Here is an 18,783-nt window from a genome sequence, read left to right as displayed (position 1 = left end):
ATACCGGTTTATAACGATTTATAAATTAACTTATGAATTTAGTTTGCCTAGATCTCATGCAAATCCTGAAATGAATATAGATTTTAGGGTTCCGAATATATTTGGTTATTCGCAGTGGAAAGATGAATAAACCAAGTCGAGATTTTAAGCATTCCAAACGTCGTGTCTCCACCGGTATCCACACACACACAAACTGGATCAGAACGGGATGCTAGTGCCGTCGAGATAAGATGTCAAAACCTTGACAAACTCTTTTGTGGCTCTCTTGGATTTATAGGGTTTTGTCTCAACCTTTTGTTATGTTCACGTCTCACGTTTTATAACAAATGTCATTAATCTAATTCTCTTAATTAGGAATGTGGGCCAAGCCCATGTAGACAATGTGACGTGAAAGAGATTATGTATACATATATCGTTATATCATATAAAACACATATATATATACATTATGATATTTCATTCCCATAATTCCAATATATATTATTGATTCAATTTGCTTAGGTGTGTGACCCTGTAGGATCATATAAAATTAGTAATAGATTCTCAATCTATAGATTATAAGCGGTTTCTAGCAAAACATTATAACCACCTAATTTTATACGATCGATTGTCGAACCTCGATTTACGACTTAAACAAGAGTAAGTACAAATGATTTTAGGACATTCCCAACAGATAGATATATGGCCGAGATCTTTCCTGATTCTCACTCTAATAACAGTGACAAAAATTTTGTTTATGTCGAAAAATAAAAAGCTACTTTCAAAAAAAAATCATCAATTTAAGAAGAAAAAAAACGATTGAACGAACACAAAATTTCAATAATAAAGAGCAATAAAGTTTTTACAAACGTAGATGAATTGAATTCCCTTGGTTTATTATCTTTTGGTTTTCATTCTGGAGAGTCTTTAAATTTAACCACAGACTACGATGGCCCTTTTATTGTATTCAGATTGGTGTAACAGAACATACTATTCTTGGCATTATTTTATGCACATATGGTAAAATAGTGACCACAGCTTAGAGCACCGTTGACCCAAAACCCCAAATAGAGGTGTTTATTCTTTTTCTAATAATTTTAAGTTGTAAAAGTGATTTAAGATGCAGCGCTAAATATCCTGAACATTTTCGTGCTCCAATGGGAAGTTCTTATTTTGGAGTTCTTAAAAAAAAATTAAAATATTAATTTTTGAAAGATGCATTTTATTTATTAAATAAAACATAAAAAAGAAACATTTAAACATAAATTCTAAAATAGAAACATAGATTTTTTCTTTTTCATCTTTTGGTGTCATTTTGGTCATTTTTTTTAAAAAATGGTGCTAGTTAGGTCATTTTTATATTTGGATGTCATTTTAGTCATAAAAACAGTATTTAAGTGTCATTTTGGTCATTTTCAGAAAAAACAATTGGTGCTAGTTAGGTCATTTTCATATTTGGGTATTATTTTGGTCATAAAAACAGTGTTTCCGAAGAAAAAAAAGTGTTTGAGAAAAAAAAAAGCTGCTCAATGGCAGCACGCCACGTTCCTCTAAGATACGGTGCTTATTGTGCTTGTTTAAACGTCGATGCTTTCCCTTTTTCATTTTTTTTTAAGTTGTTAAGCACCCCATTGATGGTGGTCTTATCGATGCTGCGATAATGCACTGTGGGTCTGTCAGATGGACAAATATTAGAAAATCAACATTATAATGAGCCAGTTTCATCACTCCTGATGCGACACGTCAACAGATAAGTGGACCCCACTTTTAAAAAGTGTGAAAAAATGTCAAGTCTATGGTTCGAACCCGGGTTACTATGTTATAAACACTAACATTTATACCACTAAACTAAAGGATACTTTGTACTTGGATTACCGAAACTAATATATATTTATAAAGGATTTCTTATAGTGGATCCCACACATAACTGTAATGTTTCAATACTCACGTGTAACTTTGATCATCGAAACCTATTTAGTAAAATCCGCATTCTGGCCCAATAAAACTTATAAGTGGGCTAAATCTCTTTTGTATGTATCTAAGATTTTTATAGTACTCTGTCTCCACCGATAAACCGAAGCGTTACCCTTTTAGCTTATCAAAAAAAATTCTGAAACTTTTCATCTTCACCTCTCTATATCTCCAACGATCAGTTATGGTACCGTTTCACCTCTGAATCAATCCGTCTCAGTATATATAATTGCTCAAACAAACCTTGAGACCCATATCTCTTATTAAATTACTCCTAAATTGAACTGTCGCAGCTTTTAGCCAACTTTCGAAGATGTTAACCTCCAGTGTTGTTGTTGCTTAATCGGTCGTTGTCCCCGCCACCTTTCTCCGCCTAGAACATAGTACCCAGGAAAAGGTATTGACAATTTGACTTTCTATGGAATACTATATACCATATATGTTTAATCAATATTCAAGCTATCAGTTTTAATACTTTAAGCGTATGTTTCTCTGGGCAGAATTCCGAGATCCATGGTTCTATCCCAGTTCGTGTGAATCACTACCATCCATCGCTACGATAGGGGGTCGATCGTGAAAGTTGATTGATCGTTTTGAAGTTGTCCGATTAACTAATATGATGTAAACTCTGTTCTGATGGGCTATGACGGAAAGTTATTTGGTTGCTAGGACTAACAAAGGCTGCAAGGCTGGGTACGTCTCAGGCGGAGCTGAAGGACGGTACAACTAGAGAGCCTATTGTCCGGTTTTTGTCGTGCCAACGTGCTATGGAACTTAAGCCTTCCTAGGAGAATCCAGATCACTTCGAAACGTCGGCTGTCATTTTCAACAGGTACCACCAAGATGTAAATTTTTTTATGTTTGTGGTGTGGTTCGGCTCAAGATTGAAACTTTTGCTGATGAAATAATGATTTTGTGGATGCATGTCAATTAGATTTACGAGGCTACAAACTGTTCACTGTACATTGGCAGGGAAAAAATGGCTATGTATGGTTCAGTTGTAATACCGGTGTGGTGCAATGGGGATGGACATGGTAACCAAAGGTGTGCATAATGTTATTGAGTTCCTCAGCGATGATTCCCCTGACATGGATGTGATCGTAATCTCTGGTGAGTTCATTTTGTATGTTATTGGTTTGATTTTAAAACAATGCATTTTAGCTTAGTGTCATCTTGAGACTTAAAAACTTGAAATTTATTGGTCAGATAACTTCTTCTCCGACATTAACAAACCTGCTGCGGTGAACTGCATCGAGGGACATGGCAGTAATTAGAAGAGAGATAGGGAACAAGGTGTTGAAAACGAGTGTGTCTGGCTTGGTGGAGCTCAATATACTCAAGAACCTCACCGTCTATGTTGTTGCAGGATCTCTAGGTCGGTTCAAATCTCATGCCAGCAACATAGTGTTTGATGTATTCATAGCTACTTGCTAAGATCCAGCCCAAAACATGGAGAGCTCTCAAATTGATGGAAGCCATTAATAGCAATCACCGTACCATCACTCTCTCCACCATCACTGAAGATACCATCATAGAGAACCATGGCAAGGTTGTCTAATTTTACTTGTCATCACGTTCATGTATTTCAGGAGCACAGTGATAACATTCTTCCAAGCAGTGAAGGTGACGTAGGATTGGCAGCATCATCGGACCCGTCTGTTTTGGGAGACAAGGTCGATGAGGAATGTGCTGCAGCATATCCTCCAGAGATTTCAGACGCTCAGAAAAACCGCAAGCGCTGCCGTGAGTGATTGGAAATATATATTATATTCCTATCAGCCCGTCAACGACTTTTCTATGCATTTTTAAAAACTGCTATTATCTTTGTTTTCCATCATAAACTTTGGATATTTTTTCCCTTGCATGTTTTTTCTGTTCGGAGATTTTATTTCTATTTTGGATTATTAATGAAACGTCGACGGGTTCTAACTCATACAAGATTTGTCAATGGTGTATTTTTTTGGTTTACCTATTTCTGACATTTTTTTTGTCCACCATAAACTATTTTTAACAAAGTCGAGTAAAACTCTAAAAACAAATAATTTTGCAACCGTATAATTTTATAAATTTTTCTAGAGTTATTAATTCTTTTTAAAAAATAGTTTATTACAGTTCTATATTTTTGAAATTAATTTAGGTAAAATGAATAAATAATTTAATTTATTGTTCGATAAATTGTTTAATTTTTTGAATTCAAATTTTATATTTTGTTCCTTACACTATTTGTTTTATATACTAACAACTACCTAAGTAAATACTAAACAACTTCATAAACTTTATCTTTTGACATGAAAGCGCTAATAACGCTAATGGTCGATCAAATCATTACGAAAATAATGCATATGAATTCGCCGGTCATTCTTATATCAACTTAATCAAACTGCGTGACTTCCAAATGTTATGTTCATCACCATTATATACAACACGGAAAAACAAAAGTGGAAAAAAATAAACGACAAAATCCCGTACACAAAACTACACAACGATCAATAACTTATCCGGCTCCGCGCTTGCGCGGGTTATACTTATACCCCTAGTAGTCAAAATACAATTGAAAATGTGCTGGACAGTGACTGCTAACTAATACTCAATTACACTAATCACTTGGGAGGTTAAACAAATGAATTAGAGATAGTTTACTTTTCTTAATGGAGGTTAAGTAAATGAATTAGAGATAGTATACACGGCACTGTGGCTGTGGCTCTGTGAAGTGGACAAATATTAGTAAATACTCATTCCGTTCTTTAATGATATTTTTTAGAAAAAAGTTTGTTTCAGAAAGATATATTTTTTTGTTTTCTATGAAAAAATCATAAATTTCAAGAAAATTAATTGATTTTATTGAATTAATATTGGTTAAAAGTTATTGAAAATCGAAAATTACAGAAAATGATACATTTATTATGGTAGTTTAATGTGTCTTCTTAATATGTGTAAAAATACTAAAAAAATCTATTTTTGTGGAACGGAAAGAGCATTAAGTACAGTTGAAAAATATATTGGGTAGTAGTGACTACTGACTAATACTCAAATCACACCAATCAATTGGGAGGTTAAATAAATGAGTTAGAGCCTAGTTTACCTTTCTTGATGGAGGCAAAGGAGGCCGATTTCGAACGTGCACATCCCCACATCTGCTAGTTGCTATCATCATGACTTTTCATTCCGATTCACAAGTCTTTTATTCCCATTTTTAGTATGAACTTAAATTAATGAGAATAATTCACAAATCAACAAATGTTTTCAATTCATACGAGTCCTCATAAAGTCAATGATTGAGGAAATTGAAGAATTTACAAGCCCAAAAGGATCTTTATTCGTAATTCGAAATCTCAACTGCTAGTAGTTAGTACTCTACTACTCTTACATACTCTTGCATGAAAGAAATGTATAGCTTCGCCATACCTATAATTTGAATGTAGAATATTCAAGTCATGTAGGCCTGGGCATTTCGGGTATCGGTTCGGTTCGGTTCGGGTATTTCGGGTTTCGGGTAGTTCAGATAGAGGCTAGAGGATCCATTAAGTACTTGACCTATTTTCGGTTCGGTTCGGTTCAGATAGTTTCGGATTCGGTTCGGTTCGGATAGTAAATGTAGGAGCCGGAAAATATCCGGAAAAAGTTCGGTCATTTGGATCCGTGATATCTTGCATATTTGCATTGTTTTAAGTCCTCATTTCACACATAATGATCATATAGATTAGGAATTTAGCATCTTTAGAATCCATATTGCATTCATATGTCCTAATCAGGTAGTGGAGTGTCCTATGGAGTAATTGGAAGTGTTTAAAAGCATTATGGCTCAAGAAGAGACGAAAAATGATGTTAGTTCGAGTTCAAGCGAGCACAACTCGGGTTGAGCCAACACGGGTTCTCTTTCCCGCGTCGAGGCGTCGAGAAGAACAGAATGAAGAACTCCAACGGGGCTTGGATCACGCGGGGTCGAGTACCCGCTTGCACGAGCTAGAAGAATCATCGAAAATCCAGCGCGGGGAAGATGACGCGGGTTGGTGTCGATCGTCTCAACCCGCGTCACGAAGAGAAGGAACCGAGGAGTCACGCGGGACGGAGCCACGCGGGATCGACTACCCGCGCGCATGACGAGAGAGCAGCTTTGACGGTCTGACGCGGGACGAAGGCCGCGGGTTCCACTACCCGTGCGCATGACGGAGAAGATCGACAACCATCCGACGCGGGTGGTGTGACGCGGGGTATGCCCAGTCGCTCCAACCCGAGTCGATATTTATCCTAAGTCAAATTTTAATGTTTTTAAGGGCTTTTTAGACTTTTTAATGGAAACCATTAGGTTTACCAAAGAGATATAAATACTCTTGTAATCCCAAAGTTGGGGGATCATCTTGTTTTCTCTATCTAATCAAAAAGAACTTTTAGGTGAAAGATCTTATCTTGATCATTTTCTCTTGTGATTGTTTGATTATTGGGATCACTAATCATGATTAGCACCAAATCATCATTGATTCTTGGGCTCATCATGAAGAGTAGTGAGTAGTCATCTTTGGATTCATGGGTTAGGGAGACTAAGGGTGATTAAGCTAGATCTAAGGTGTTTTAGTATAAATCTATCTTGTTCCTTGCTAGTAGAGTGCTTTTAATGCAACTCTAGAGTTGGCCTCTCTAAAGTTGAGCTCTAGGCATTTCATGCCTGAAAGGTGTTTGATGAAATGCCTGAATCAACTCTCCTAAGCTTTTAACATTATTTACCAAAGAGATTTGTTGTTAAAGGTGTTAAGATGACTAGTAGACTTGAGATTAATGATTACTTAGATAACATTCAACCAAAGAGATTTGATGCTTGAGTTATATTAGTAAATGAACATTCATCTAGAGATAGAGTTTGTTTAGGATGGTGTCTAGGTCTAAGGTAGATAGATTGGTTGAAAGTTAACATCTTTAGATTGAAACTTGATCACCCAAGGTCAATTCCTTTAGCCCATGAGTTCTCTTATCTAATAAGAAAGAAAGCTTTGTCCTTTATTGCATTTTAGTATCATTCTAGTTCAAAAATCATCTCACCAATTGATAACACTTAGATTAAGCATGGTCTTGCATTCCCTTTGCTTTAGAATCACTTAGAACTGGTTTGACATCCTTTATTCTACAACATTTGATTAGGAGCCTTGAAACTCCTATCATCAAATTGGCGCCGTTGCCAAATTCTAAGTTGATTGTGACATTGAGATTTAGTCATTTGCTTGAGACTAAGTCAATTTTTGTTTAATTGTGTTATTGCCTTTCTTTCTTTTTTCTCCCTTGGGATTTCAGGTGTATGAACACAAGGAGCATAGGTCCAACAAACCTAGTTCCAAGAGTTGAAGACATTAGAGCACTTGAGAGGGAGATTGCAAGACAAAGAAGAGAAGTAGAGCAACAAGCTCATTTGCAAAGGTTGAGGTTTGATATGGAGAATCTGCCTCAAGCTGGTGATGCCCAAGGAGGCATTGATCCAATAGCTGATCACCTTCGACCACATCGCCAGCCACAACATCCACCGCGACAAGCTCGCGCCATTGGAGCCTATGATCAACCTCACATTAATGGTCATAGGTTAGGAATCAGAGCACCACCAGTGGAGAACAACAACTTCGAGATCAAGTCAGGGCTGCTCAACACCATAGAGAACAACAAGTATCATGGTCTTGCTGCTGAAGACCCTTTTGATCACTTGTACAAGTTTGATAAGTATTGTGGCTTGTCTAAGACAAATGGTGTTTCTGAAGATGCCTTCAAGTTGAAGCTGTTCCCTTTCTCTTTGGGAGACAAGGCACACCAATGGGAGAAGACTCTTCCAAGTGACACTATCACCACTTGGGAAGAGTGTAAGAGAGCCTTCCTAGACAAGTTCTTCTCTACTTCAAGGACATCTAAGATCAGGAACGAAATCTCTGGGTTTCAACAGAAAGGTCTAGAGAGTTTCAGTGAAGCATGGGAGAGGTTCAAGGGCTATTGGTCTCAATGCCCTCATCATGGTTTCAGCAAGGAAAGTTTGCTTAGCACCTTCTACAGAGGAGCTCTACCACAGTGCAGAAACAGGCTTGACACTGCTAGCAATGGTTTCTTCTTGGGGAGAACCGAGGAAGAGGCAGAGGAACTAGTAGAGAACATGGTTAGGAGTGACTCGGTCTACAGTGAGAAGCATGATAGGGTCAACAGAAGTGATGATCAGCAGACAAAGAAAGAGATCAAGTCCTTGCAAGAGAAGATGGATTTGCTTCTTTTCAACCAAGCTAAGCAAGAGCAGATGAACTTTGTGGGTGGTCCTAATCAAGAGGTTCCTCCCAAGATCAATGAGGTTGATGGTTTGGAAGGCCAAGAAGAGCTATGCTTCATCAACAACAATGGTTCTTGGTACAGGAAGTAGCCTAACTTTCAGTACAACAACTACCAACAAAGATCCTACTCTAACAACCAGCAAAGAGGGTACCAACAGAAGCAAAACACTCAGCAAGGGAGCTATCAACCTAGACAAAACAACCCTCTTGGTTTCAACAATAACAACAATCAGTCTACTCAGGCTCAAGGATGTTCTTCCCAAGCTCCAGCTTCAGATACAAGTGTGGATGCAATGTTCAAGAAATTCTTGGATTTTCAGGCAAAGAATGAGAAGACAATGGGGTATGAGCTCAAGAACATTCACTCCAAGATTGATGGAAGCTACAATGAGCTCAACAACAAGATCAGACATTTGGAGAACCAGTTTGCTTCAATGAATTCTCAACCAAGTCGCCAACAAGGGGCATTACCTGGAAAGCCAGAGCAAAATCCCAAGGAAACTATGAAAGCAATCACCCTACGGAGTGGTAAACAGTTATCTCCAAGAATTCTCACCAAGGATGGTGAAAAGCAAGGTGGGGAGGTAGCTATCAACATTGATGATGAAGTGGTGATTGTAGATGAGAAGGTTGATGAAGAAATTCTAGAAAAGATTGTTGAAGCTAAGGGTAAATGAAAGGTTGGAGAAGAGAAAAAGACAGTGAAACATGGTGAAACTGCTACTCCAACAAAGGACTCCTCTTTTGTTCCTCCTCCCTATGAGCCAAAGCTACCATTCCCTGGAAGATTCAAAAGACAGCTATTGGAGAAATACAAGGCACTCTTTGAGAAACAAATGAGTGAAGTTCAGGTCACAATGCCCATCATTGATGCTTTTATGCTGGTTCCTCAATACAGCAAATTCTTGAAAGATGCTGTAGCTGCAAAGAAGAAAGAGATGGAGGGCATGATGATCTGATGTTAGGAGTTTTCAAGGCTCCTAAGACAAATTTTGTAGTATAGTGAATGTTGAACCAGTTCTGAGGGATATCAAAGCAATGAGAATGCAAGTACTCACTTAATCTAAGTGCAACCAATGATTTAGATGAGTTTTAAACTACTACTAATACTAGAAAGCAAGAATGATACTTTCTTGACTAAGGGAAAAGAGAACTCATGGGTATAGGGATTAGACCTTGGGTGATCAAGTTTCGAACTAAGGATGGCAAACGATCAATCAAACTATCAACCTTAAGCTTAGACACAATCTTAAACAAACTCTATGTCTAGATGAATGTTCATTTACTAACATATCTCAAACATCAAATATCTTTGGTTGAATAATATGAAAGCAATCATTACTAACAAGTCTATTGGCTATCTTAACACCTTTAACAACAAATGTCTTTGGTAAAGTATGTTAAAAGCTTAGGAGAGTTGTCTCAGGCATTTCATCAAACACCTTGTGGGTGGGAAATGCCTAAAGATCAACTTTTGAGTGGCCAACTCAGAAGATGCATTATGAATACTCTACTAGCAAGGAACAAGAATGATCTACACTAAAACATCCTAGAACTAACCTAATCACTCTTGATCTCCCTAACCCATGAATTCAAAAGGTGATTACTCACTAATCTCCATGATTCCTCTTAAACCCATGGTGGATTTCAGATTAATCATGTAGAGAAATAGATAAGAAATCAACAAGAACACAAGATCCAAGCAATGAAATCTCAATCAAAAGAAGTTTTATTAGTTGTTCTCTCCAGAAAAGAGATTGTCTTTTTGGTGGCTACCAAAAAGGTACTTAAAAACATAGGTTTTGAAAAGTAAAAACGTGCATAATGAAATGACCAAAAGGCCCTTGAGAAAACATGAATTCGGCCAAACAAATAGACGCGGAGCGACCTCGGCTCGTCGCTGCGAGAGGTCGCTCCCGGGTCGTTTCTTCGCGAGTGACCTGGCTGTGTCGCTCCGAAGACGTCGCTCCCAGGTCGTTTCTTTGCGAGTGACCTGGCTGTGTCGCTCTGAAGACGTCGCTCCGGGCTTGCTCAGAAACCATAGACGCGAGCGACCTTAGGGTGTCGCTCTAGGAGGTCGCTCCCGGCTTGTTCGTCGCTCTCAAATCGACACAACCCGAGCGACCTCTGGGTGTCGCTGTGGTGAGGTCGCTCTAGGAGCTGGAGCGACTTCGCCTTGTCGCTCTATGAGGTTGCTCCGAACCGTAAATGGCGAGTGAGTTCATGGCGTCGCTCCGGTAGGTCGCTCCCATGCATCGCTCGTCCAATGATCACCTTAATCACCTCTTTTGAGCTCCAAACGCACCCAAATGTCTCTAAGAACTCTATGTGGTACTCCAATACCTGATAAAGACTCATGTATGCAAAATGCAACCTAAACATGGCTAAATCCTAGTCTATATGATCAAAATGCGCATGGGTGAATGGATAAAACAATGTAAATATGCAAGATATCACTCCCCCAAACTTATTCTTTTACTTGTCCTCAAGTGAACTTTCTAGAACTCATAGGGAGAGAGGTTTTAAGGTGGGAGCTCATAGCCAAAAGGAACACACAAAGCACTCAAATCAACATCTAAATTCAGCATTCGTACACCCTCTCTCATTATACTTTAGCTTCTCTAGGCATATCTCAACTCTTTTCATCCCTACACTCATCATCATGCATTCACACATGCAAATCAGCCAACTCTCAAGTTCATTAAGCATAACATCAAGTGAATTCTTGCAAATGGTCAATTGGTCCAAATCATTTGGTTGAGTAAGGGAAGGCTTTTATTCAAGTGGGTCAAGAGGTTCAAAATCCATGATCTTTTAAAGTGGTTTACTCTCAAAACAAGTAGCCTTGACATTGCACATAATATATCTAAGAAAGGGACCAACTCATGCATACAATGCTCAATCTCCATTGTTCTACCCTTTTCCCCAACATACAGGTTACACAATCACTTCCCAATGTCAAACCCAACTCCCATCTCTCACCAAAAGACTTCAAAAGCATTTCCCAACATAAAACTCTTTTTTTTTTTTTTACATGGGATTTCTTACACTTTTTGAACACCTCTTAGCTCATACTAATTTTGCTAGCCCCCTTTTCTTTATTCTTTCTCTTTTTTTTTTTTTTTTTTTTTAATGGTTGGGGGCCAAGACTTTTCACAAATTGAGCTAGAAGTTTCTCTACTTATCCCATAAAGACTAGTCAATTAAGCACAAAAGTTCACTCTTTTCCTTCTACTTTCTCATACTCCCAAATCAAACTTTACAACACTCACCCCCATCCCATGGCTAGACAATAATGTGCCTAATCTAGCAAGAATGAAGATCAAGCATTGTCGTTCCCGATACTCTCAACATTATGCACATGTAAGGCTTTCCGAAAAAGGCCTCACTCATCAAATAATGAAAGCTCAAAAAGAGGGAAGGGTTTTGGGAATGGTGTACCACTCGAGTTTGTCAAAAATATTGGCATAAAAGATGTGACAACTCAAGTGTGTATATCCATGACTCAGTACACAAGGGACCATAAGCAAGAAGCATTAAGTTCATTCAGTCCAAACAAGGTTGTAGTTGTCTTCAAAGACTGAGTTTCAGCAATCAACAAGTTTCAAGAAGAGTTTTCAAGGCTCGAAGCATACAAGTCTTTTTGAGAGGTGCATAAGCTACTCAGGTGCAAAGTAATGTTCTTTACAAAGCATTTCAAATCATTGCTCCCAATGCAAGTAAATGCAACCTATATGCTCTAGACTCTCCTAGAAATGCAAATGATGCAAACTAAATGAATTTTTTTTAATGCAAATAGGTATGCAATGCATGACTCAATGAAACAACATCAAAGCAAACATGATCAAATACTTGGTACCTCCCCCAAACTTAAATGACACAGTCTCTGTGTTGTCAAGGAGAGAGAGATACCCAAAAAGAGAAAACTAATATGCAAAAACAAAATGGTTTATACAAGGAAAAGTAGTGGGTTACCTTCTATGGGGAATGAGTTGAGCTCATTGTAGCTCCCATCAATCTTGGAATGAAGGTTCTTCAACTCATAACCAACATGCTTCTCACTTCTAGTCTGAGACTCCAAGATTTGTTTCAGCAGGATGTCAGTGCTGCTCTCTTGAGGAGCAGACGAACCAAATGAGGGGTTTTGCTGAGATTGATAGCTGCCTTGCTGGTTGTTTCGAGGCGGATAACCACTCTGTTGGTTGTTGGGATAGGATTTCTGTTGGTAGTTGTTGTACTGAAAGTTGGGCTCTTTTTTGTACCAGCTACCATTTTTGTTGATGAAACACAGCTCCTCCTGACCTTCCAAACCCCTCAACCTCATGGACAACAGGTGGTGTCTCTTGGCTTGGGTTACCAACAAAGTGCAGCTGCTCTTGTGTGGCTTTATCAGCAAGGAGGATGTCTATCTTATCCTGTAGAGCTTTCAACTCCTTCCTCGTCTGCTTATCATCTGTTCGACTGCCTCTGTCGTGGTCTCCACTGTAGACTGCATCACTCTTTACCATGTTGTCAACCAGCTCCTCTGCATCTTCCTTAGTTCTTCCCAAGAAGAACCCATTGCTAGCTGTATCCAGTCTGGCCCTGTACTTAGGAAGAGCACCACGGTAGAATGTGCTCAGCAAGCTCTCCTTAGAGAAACCATGGTGTGGGCATTGAGCTTGGTAGCCCTTGAATCTCTCCCAGGCTTCACTGAAGCCTTCCAAGTTCTTCTGTTGAAAGCTGAAAATCTCATTTCTCAGCTTAGCAGTTCTTGAAGTAGAGAAGAACTTCTCCAAGAATGCTCTCTTGCAATCATCCCAAGTGGTGATAGAGTCACTGGGTAGAGACTTCTCCCACTGATGTGCCTTATCCTCCAAAGAGAAAGGGAATAGCTTGAGTTTTAAGGCATCTTCGGACACACCATTGGTTTTTGACAACCCCCAGTAGCTATCGAACTTGTCCAAGTGATCAAATGGGTCCTCTAGAGCCAAGCCATGATACTTGTTGTCCTCGATCACGTTGAGGAGTCCTGACTTGACCTCAAAGTTGTTGGCTGCCACAGCTGGTGCTCGGATTCCCAGTCTATGACCATGAATGTTGGGCCGGTCATAAGTACCAATGGGTCGAGCTGCCCGCGGTTGGTGTTCTGCCCCTTGCGGTTGATCTTCCATATCAATATCGAATCTCTGCAAGTGGGCTTGTTGTTCTTCTTCTCTTCTAGCTCTAGCACACTCCCTCTTAAAAGCTCTGATGTCTGATACTATTGGAACTAGGTTTGATGGACCCCTGCTCCTCAAGTTCATACACCTGAAAGTGAAAGGTAGGTGAAGAAGAAGAATCAGTAACAAAACAAAATTAAAATGACTTAGTCTCAAGCAAGTGACTAAATCTCAATGTTTAAATCTACTCAGAATTTGGCAACGGCGCCAATTTGATGTTATGAGTTTTCAAGGCTCCTAAGACAAATGTTGTAGTATAGTGAATGTCGAACCAGTTCTCAGGGATATCAAAGCAATGAGAATGCAAGTACTCACTTAATCTAAGTGCAACCAATGATTTAGATGAGTTTTAAGCTACTACTAATACTAGAAAGCAATTACAGAATGATACTTTCTTGACTAAGGGAAAAGAGAACTCATGGGTATAGGGATTAGACCTTGGGTGATCAAGTTTCGAACTAAGGATGGCAAACGATCAATCAAACTATCAACCTTAAGCTTAGACACAATCTTAAACAAACTCTATATCTAGATGAATGTTCATTTACTAACATATCTCAAACATCAAATGTCTTTGGTTGAATAATATGAAAGCAATCATTACTAACAAGTCTATTGGCTATCTTAACACCTTTAACAACAAATGTCTTTGGTAAAGTATGTTAAAAGCTTAGGAGAGTTGTCTCAGGCATTTCATCAAACACCTTGTGGGTGGGAAATGCGTAAAGATCAACTTTTGAGTGGCCAACTCAGAAGATGCATTATGAATACTCTACTAGCAAGGAACAAGAATGATCTACACTTAAACATCCTAGAACTAACCTAATCACCCTTGATCTCCCTAACCCATGAATTCAAAAGGTGATTACTCACTAATCTCCATGATTCCTCTTAAACCCATGGTGTATTTCAGATTAATCATGTAGAGAAATAGATAAGAAATCAACAAGAACACAAGATCCAAGCAATGAAATCTCAATCAAAAGAAGTTTTATTAGTTGTTCTCTCCAGAAAAGAGATTGTCTTTTTGGTGGTTACCAAAACGGTACTTAAAAACATAGGCTTTGAAAAGTAAAAACGTGCATAATGAAATGACCAAAAGGCCCTTGAGAAAACATGAATTCGGCCAAACAAATAGACGCGGCGCGACCTCGGCTCGTCGCTGCGAGAGGTCGCTCCCGGGTTGTTTCTTCGCGAGCGACCTGGCTGTGTCGCTCCAAAGACGTCGCTCCCGGGTCGTTTCTTTGCGAGCAACCTGGCTGTGTCGCTCTGAAGACGTCGCTCCGGGCTTGCTCAGAAACCATAGACGCGAGCGACCTTAGGGTGTCGCTCTAGGAGGTCGCTCCCGGCTTGTTCGTCGCTCTCAAATCGACACAACCCGAGCGACCTCTGGGTGTCGCTGTGGTGAGGTCGCTTCAGGAGCTGGAGCGACTTCGCCTTGTCGCTCTAGGAGGTCGCTCCGAAGCGTAAATGGCGAACGAGTTCATGGCATCGCTCCGGTAGGTCGCTCCCATGCATTGCTCGTCCAATGATCACCTTAATCACCTTTTTTGAGCTCCAAACGCACCCAAATGTCTCCAAGAACTCTATGTGGTACTCCAATACCTGATAAAGACTCATGTATGCAAAATGCAACCTAAACATGGCTAAATCCTAGTCTATATGATCAAAATGCGCATGGGTGAATGGATAAAACAATGTAAATATGCAAGATATCATGATCCTTACCCACGAGTGCAGTGCCATTATCCAGAGGTTAGATGTTCCAAGGAAGCTAGTGGATCTAGGATGTTTCACCTTACCTTGTGCTCTAGGACCCATGGTATTTGAACGGTGTCTTTGCAATCTTGGGGCTAGTGTCAGCTTGATGCCTTTGTCTATTGCAAAGAAGCTTGGATTTACTCAATACAAGAAGTGTAAACTTTCTTTGGTGTTGGCTGATAGATCAGTGAAGATTCCTGTTGGTATTTTTGAAGACCTTCCCCTGATGGTTGGTAACTTTGAGATCCCTACTGATTTTGTTGTGTTGGAGATGGGGGATGAAGCCCAAGACCCTTTGATCCTTGGAAGACCATTCTTAGCCACAACAAGAGCTATTGTGAATATTAGACAAAGAAAGATTGTTCTTCATCTTGGACAAGGGAACATTCTCCACTTTGACATCAATGAAGTGATGAAGAAGCCAACCATCCAGAACCAAGTTTTCTACATTGATGAAATTGATGCTCTAGCTGATGAGCTTCTAGAAGAGTTGGCACTTAAAGACTCTCTACAGCATGCTTTAACAATTGAGAGAGAAGTCCAAGTGATTGAGAACAAAGAAAGTGATGCCGATGTGAAAATGCTGGATTCTCACAAGGGGATTAGTGGTGAAGGTCAGAATGAGGAGCTTACATATGGGGCTCACCATGCTTCCTCGGCCACTCAACAAGAGAACCTCCAAGAGGATGATTGGAGTGAACTCAAGGCACCAAAAGTGGAGCTTAAACCTCTTACCCATGGTGTAGGGTACGCTTTCCTTGGCCCTAATGAAACTTACCCTGTCATAGTGAGTAGTGAGCTTAGTGAAGATGAACTGTCTAAACTTTTGAATGAACTTAAAAGGTATAGAAAGGCAATAGGATACTCACTAGATGATATTAAAGGGATATCACCTTCTTTGTGCATGCATAGGATACATCTAGATGATGAATCTATGACTTCTATAGAACATCAAAGAAGGTTGAATCCCAACTTGAAAAATGTTGTTAAGAAAGAGATTCTGAAACTCTTAGATGCAGGAGTAATATATCCTATTTCAGATAGCAAATGGGTGTCTCCTGTGCATGTTGTCCCAAAGAAGGGAGGAATTACTGTGGTCAAAAATGATAAGGATGAACTAATACCAACAAGAACAATAACAGGACATAGGATGTGCATAGATTATCGAAAACTTAACTCAGCATCTAGAAAAGATCATTTTCCATTGCAATTCATTGATCAAATGCTAGAGAGACTTGCAAAGCATCCCTATTATTGTTTTCTTGATGGGTATTCATGGTTCTTCCAAATCCCCATACATCCAAATGATCAAGAGAAAATGACTTTCACATGCCCTTATGGTACCTTTGCTTATCGAAGGATGCCATTTGGGCTATGTAATGCTCCAGCCACTTTCCAAAGATGCATGATGTCTATTTTCTCTGATCTTATAGAGGATGTTGTGGAGGTATTTATGGATGACTTCTCTGTCTACGGATCTTCGTTTTCTGCTTGTTTGTCCAATCTTAGCAGGGTCCTCAAGAGATGTGAAGAGACAAACCTTAGTCTGAATTGGGAGAAATGTCACTTCATGGTTAAGGAAGGGATTGTGCTTGGACACAAAATTTCAGAAAAGGGGATTGAGGTAGACAAGGCGAAGATCGAAGTGATGATTGGATTATCTCCACCAAAGACGGTTAAGGACATTAGAAGCTTCCTTGGTCATGCTGGATTCTATAGAAGATTCATCCAAGACTTCTCAATGATAGCAAGGCCAATGACTAAGCTTTTATGCAAAGAAGCTGCATTCAACTTTGATTGGGAATGTCTGGAAGCATTCAAGAAGTTGAAAGACAACCTGGTTAGTGCTCCCATTGTGCAGCCACCAGATTGGGATCTCCCCTTTGAGATCATGTGTGATGCTAGTGACTATGCTGTGGGAGCTATTCTTGGTCAAAAGAAGGACAAGAAGACTCATGTGATCTACTATGCAAGTAAAACTCTTGATGAAGCCCAAATGAAGTTTGCTACAACTGAGAAGGAACTTCTAGCCATTGTCTACGCCTTTGAGAAGTTCAGAAGCTACTTGGTTGGGTCAAAAGTCATAGTCTACACTGATCATGCTGCGTTGAGACATCTCATGGCCAAAAAGGATGGTAAGCCAAGACTGTTGAGGTGGATCTTGCTGCTACAAGAGTTTGACCTTGAGATCAGAGACAAACCAGGAGTCGGGAATGGTGTAGCTGATCACTTATCTAGACTGAAGATTGATAGTGGGATCCCTATTGATGAAGGGCTTCCAGAGGAACAGATCATGGCAATTGGAGCAGTGGTAGCGGTTTGTGAAACTGGAAAGAAGCTTGAAGAGGTGAAGGCAACTGAAGAGAAAGGTCCTTCGGTATGTTGATCTGGTGAACTACTTAGCTTGTGGAAGAGAGCCAATGGGTCTTGACGGATATGCCAAGAAGAAGTTCTACAAAGATGTGAAGTGATACTATTGGGATGAGCCTTACCTCTACATCCTTTGTAGAGATCAACTCTATAGAAGAGTAGTAGCTGAAGAAGAAGTCGAAGGGATTCTCACACACTGTCATGGATCATCTTATGGAGGTCATTTCGCTACTTTCAAGACTGTCTCAAAGGTGTTACAAGCTGGGTTTTGGTGGCCTCATATGTTCAAGGACACTCAAGACTTTGTCTCTAGGTGTGATTCATGCCAAAGAAGAGGGAACATCACCAAAAGGAATGAGATGCCTCAAAACCCAATTCTAGAAGTGGAGGTGTTTGATGTGTGGGGTATTGATTTCATGGGACCATTCCCATCATCTTTTGACAACAAATACATTCTTGTAGCTGTTGACTATGTCTCCAAGTGGGTAGAAGCTGTAGCAAGTCCTACCAATGATGCTAGAGTGGTGATCAAGATGTTCAAAAGCACCATCTTTCCAAGGTTTGGAGTTCCAAGAGTTGTCATCAGTGATGGAGGCTCCCACTTCATCAACAAACTGTTTGAAAGTCTTCTCAAGAAGAATGGTGTGAAGCATAAGGTTGCAACTCCCTACCATCATCAGACAAGTGGTCAAGTTGAGATCTCCAACAGAGAAATTAAGTCTATTTTGGAGAAAACTGTGGGGACTACAAGGAAAGACTGGTCTATCAAGCTAGATGAACCACACGTTTCAACCTTGTGTATGGAAAGGCTTGTCATCTACCAGTTGAGCTTGAATACAAGACATTATGGGCTGTTAATTTATTGAACTTTGACATCAAGAGTGCCAAAGAGAAGAGATTTCTCCAACTCAATGAGCTTGATGAGATTAGACTGGATGCTTTTGAGAACTCAAAGATTTACAAGGAGAAAACCAAAGCTTTTCATGACAAGAAGATCTTGAAGAGAGAGTTCAGTGCTGTAGATCAAGTGCTTCTCTACAACTCTAGACTGAAGTTGTTTCCCGGGAAACTCAAGTCAAGATGGTCTGGTCCTTTCAAGATCAAAGAAGTTAGGCCATATGGGGCAATTGTGTTATGGGATAAGAATGGTGGAGACTTTACAGTCAATGGACAAAGAGTTAAACTCTACATGGGAACCACAATAGAGGAGA

The 18,783-nt window shown here is 39.6% G+C and overlaps 2 non-coding genes across 2 annotated transcripts; one reads left to right on the top strand and one right to left on the bottom strand.

Moving 5' to 3' along the window:
• Window positions 1–7,834: 7,834 nt before the first annotated feature.
• On the bottom strand, window positions 7,835–7,941 carry LOC125582553. Its single transcript, XR_007320010.1, has one exon. It is a non-coding gene; the product is annotated as a small nucleolar RNA R71 (small nucleolar RNA).
• Window positions 7,942–12,878: 4,937 nt separating this feature from the next.
• Window positions 12,879–12,985, top strand: LOC125582623. Its single transcript, XR_007320080.1, has one exon. It is a non-coding gene; the product is annotated as a small nucleolar RNA R71 (small nucleolar RNA).
• Window positions 12,986–18,783: the final 5,798 nt, after the last annotated feature.

The sequence above is a fragment of the Brassica napus genome, chromosome C2 (assembly GCF_020379485.1).
Source record: "Brassica napus cultivar Da-Ae chromosome C2, Da-Ae, whole genome shotgun sequence".
In the NCBI taxonomy this organism is placed as follows: Eukaryota; Viridiplantae; Streptophyta; class Magnoliopsida; order Brassicales; family Brassicaceae; genus Brassica; species Brassica napus.
Note: the sequence above shows the minus strand (reverse complement) of the source record. Positions and strands in the feature narration are given on the sequence as shown.